At 43.2% G+C, this 4,181-nt stretch overlaps 2 long non-coding RNA genes across 2 annotated transcripts; one reads left to right on the top strand and one right to left on the bottom strand.

The window, feature by feature from the left end:
• Positions 1-394: 394 nt before the first annotated feature.
• On the bottom strand, positions 395-1,395 carry LOC116679527 (uncharacterized). The gene is made up of 3 exons (XR_004329509.1): positions 1,346-1,395; positions 855-860; positions 395-465 (listed from the first exon to the last, which is right to left on the bottom strand). It is a non-coding gene; the product is annotated as an uncharacterized LOC116679527 (long non-coding RNA).
• On the top strand, positions 811-1,168 carry LOC116679526 (uncharacterized). The gene is made up of 2 exons (XR_004329508.1): positions 811-1,033; positions 1,135-1,168. It is a non-coding gene; the product is annotated as an uncharacterized LOC116679526 (long non-coding RNA).
• Positions 1,396-4,181: the final 2,786 nt, after the last annotated feature.

The raw sequence follows: 4,181 nt of genomic DNA on the forward strand, positions 1-4,181 counted from the left end.
ACACATACATTGAGTTAAACATAATCAGATCATGAGTCTGTAATCAAGGCTGCCGTCAGACTGTCATTAAAAACACAGAGTCGTCCTGCAAATAAGTCCTCATTTGCATACAGGAAAGCAGTATTTCCAGTAAGGTGATGTATTTAGAAACAATTAAAGTGAGAAATAAACCGTGCAGCTGCTGAATCTTCATTTCACAACAAAGGTTAGTTTGGAAGTCTTTCGTCAGATTTTGAGCGGCGGCGAGCCAATCCGAACGCTCCTCATTTGCATACAGGAAAGCCTGTATTATTGTCTGGCTGGAAAATTGCATTTGCACGTGTTGCGTTGGTCACACTCATCCCGCACGTCAGATATATCTGTGTTTGTGGTTTCCCTTTTTGTTGCTTATAACTTTAACAAATGGGGGCTCGTCCGAGATAGACCCTTTTAAAGGGGCACCATGCAGTTTTGGCAATTTCTTCGCTTTGTCCTCACAGGTTTCTCTAATGAGCTCCTCTTAAAGACCTCCTTAAAACCTAAAATATACAAAGATTAAACTGAGTTAAGCCCAAAGATGCTTACAAAAGGAACAGCGGTAAAAAATGGGGGCTCATCCGAGATAGACATATTATCCTTTTAAAAAGACGCCATGCAGTTTTGGCAATTTCTTTGCTTTTTCCTATAGAGCTCCTTCTAAAGACCTCATAAAAACCTACAATATACAAAGATTAAACTGAGTTAAGCCCAAAGATGCTTACAAGTGCAACAGCGGTAACAAATGGGGGCTCGTCCAAGATAGACGCGTTAGCCCTTTAAAAAGGACGCTACGCAGTTTTGGCAATTTTTTCGTTTTTTTCGTGCTTTTTGCTCACCTGTTTCTCCATAGAGCTCCTCCTACAGCTTGATTATAGATATTTGGCAATGCAGTTGTAAAATCTTGTTGGCGACTCTCCCTCCTCCCATCTTCTCCCTCTGGTCATGTGCATTTGTTTTCAAAGAAGCAGGCAAACGCACGGAGCCATGTCCACTGAGGTAGACAGCTAGTAAGCCTGTAACAGACTGCGATCATAAAAACAACCTAAAATATACAAAGATTAAACTGAGTTTAGCCCAAAGACGCAAGTGTACAAAATGGGGGCTCGTCCGAGATAGACGCCGTAAGCCCGTAACAGACAGCGATCATAATGACAACCTAAAATATACAAAGATTAAACTGAGTTTAGCTCAAAGATACTTACTGGTGCAACAGCGGTAACAAATGGGGGCTCGTCCGAGATAGACAAGTTATTTTTAAAAAGGACGCTACGCCGTTTTGGCAATATCTTTACTGTGTTCTAATATACAAAGATGCTTTTATGCTCACAGGTTTCTCTATAGAGCTCCTCCTACAGCTTTGGAATAGATAATTGGCAATTTTTTGGTCACTTTTTTCACCATTGTTATCGCTTTTTTCCACATTGTTATCAGTTTTCCAATGTTGTGGGTGCTTTTTTTTATGTTTTTGGTGTTTTTCCCAACGTTTTTTGATATTTTTACTGTTGACATTTTCAGCGCTTATTTCGACGGCTCATTTTTTGTGACAAAAAAAAAGGAAATTAACTGAAAAAGGGTCAATCTGACCCAAGGGTTAAATTGAGTTTTAGCCCAAAGATACTTACAAGTGCAACAGCTAGAACATCAGGTCGGCATTGAATTTGCCGTTTGTCTCAGTTCTCTCCATTCTGAAAACGCAGCTCCTATGTCTCCTTGTGTCTGCCCCCCCCCCCCCCCCCCCCCCCTCGGTCAATCTGCCGTTTTTCTCTTCCTCTGTTCCTCCGACAACGCTTTCCGAGCTTTCTGCTTCTTTTTAGCCGGCTCAGCCATGACAATAGTGTGAAAAACTCCATCGCTCACAGGCGCTGGGGGGAGCGAGACGACTCCCATTCAACTCAAATAACCATGTAACCGTTCCAACGACTCCCAAGCTGTTCATTCAAGGTAAATTCAGCTAAAAAAAAAAAAGGGCATAGTTCTCCTTTAAAGTGTCATGTTTTACACTCTTTCCCTATTGTGAAGTTGAAGTTACGCTTAGTAACTAACCGGCTGCACAGACATTCAGTTACAGTATGATTTGATAAGAAAGTCATTACTGCTTTTTGTCTTGTGGTTGTTAGGAATAATGAAAAGATAAAATTATCCCATCCTTAATTTTGAATGAAGTAAATAACGTTAGTGTCTCTTCTGCTCCGCCAAATAGAAACGGAGCAGCACAGGGAAGTTGAAGAGTCGATGTTTTCCCTTTTTAGGGACTTCCCTGTTCTCCTGCTGACATCTTATGCATGTTTCATCAGGATGAGACCGATCAGATGAACCAGAGCTCTCCAGAGTCCTGAGATCTCTATCGGAGCTAGACCGCCTCAAAAAACACAAGATTATAATTTAAATGATTCACGTATAAAAGATTAAAACGTGAAGTCACCAAGAGAAAAGCAGAGGGATTTAGAAAGAAAAGGGTGAAAAGGGCAGAGGAGGAGAGGTGGATAGTCTGCAGACAGCGGGAAGCCGTCGCTTTACGGATATATTTAATATTTATTTATGTTTCTCTGCCTCGCGAATGTGTGATTCTGTAAATGTAAATTTTGATTAGAGCTTTTCTAGTCGTAACGACTACTCAAAAAGCTTTTACATCATAAAGAAAACCTTCAACATTCACGCACATTCATACACTGTGGCCGAGGCTGCCGTACAATCAGATACACACACACACACACCACACACACACACACACACACACACACACACACACACACACACCCTGCACACCTGCTCGTCAGATACACACACACACACACACACACACACACCTGCACACCTGCTTGTCAGTACACACACACACACACACACCTGCACACCTGCTCGTCAGATACACACACACACACACGCACGCACACACCACGCACACACACACACACCACACACACACACCCCTGCACACCTGCTCGTCAGATACACACACACACACACGCACGCACACACACACACACACCACACACACACACCTGCACACCTGCTCGTCAGACACACACACACACACACACACACACACACACCCCTGCACACCTGCTCGTCAGATACACACACAGGGCTGTTGTCAAGACCACCTTTGTCGAGTCCAAGACCAGGACTAGTTGAGTCCGAGTCAAGACCGAGTCCAAAGAGGTTCGAGTCGAGTCAAGACCGAGTCCAGGACAGGAAAACTCTATTTACTGTCTCTATTACAGGTTTTAATGTTTGTTGTGTTGGATGTTGTGTGGTGGTCTACAACGTTTAAAAGACGTCCGGCCTCTTAGACTGTAAACCTAGTTTATCACCAGGTACCAATAAGGGAACCTGAGGTAACCTGCTTGACTCTGATTGGCTAACAGCTAGCCAAATAGAGCCTGGCTATCAGCATCCTTTACCCACCTCATGAATATTAATGAGCTCAGGCCACATGATGTCAGAGTGATCAGCTGTTGTGATTGGCCTGATTTCTCCTCTTATTTCTTTCCAGTGGCTAGAGCTGACACACACTCACACACACACACACACACACACACACACACACACACATATGGACCTGACATATTTCAACAAACACAAGTAAAAATGCTTTTGTGTGGCAGGGCACCTTTAAGTGTTTTAAGCCATTTAATTAAACTCAGATTTGAACAGCTCTCCACACTGCCGGCGCCAAACCCTCAGTGGCAGCTACACCTGTGTCGGTTGGTCACCTTATTTAAAATGTAATGAATAAATTGACTCGTAAGTTCTCTCTCTCTTGCAGATTACCGAGGTTTAGTACCTTGTTATGTGTTAAAAAGTCTTAATATTCCACTCCCTGCTCTTCGACCCTCTTCTGCGCCGTTTTTTGTTAACGTGGGAGCAGCGTGTCAATTATCTCCCGCTAATTCTCCGAGCTGTAAAACACTTTACGTGATACTCTTTGCTCATCTACTGAGGAGTGAATTCAACCCTGTTTGAGATTAGTAAATTCTGAGCTGCTTTCTCCTTAACCCCCCCCCCCCCCGATGAGGTTAGCGCTCCAAGAGTAAAGCTCAATCACACAGCAGTGATTCAGGGGTAAATGGGTAAGGACCAAAGATGGAAAAAAGACCAAAAAGAGAAGAAAGTGTTAGGGAGGACGGGGACTCAACTCTGTCTCTGATGTGTTTTTCTCT

The sequence above is a fragment of the Etheostoma spectabile genome, unplaced genomic scaffold, assembly GCF_008692095.1.
Source record: "Etheostoma spectabile isolate EspeVRDwgs_2016 unplaced genomic scaffold, UIUC_Espe_1.0 scaffold00016887, whole genome shotgun sequence".
In the NCBI taxonomy this organism is placed as follows: domain Eukaryota; kingdom Metazoa; phylum Chordata; class Actinopteri; order Perciformes; family Percidae; genus Etheostoma; species Etheostoma spectabile.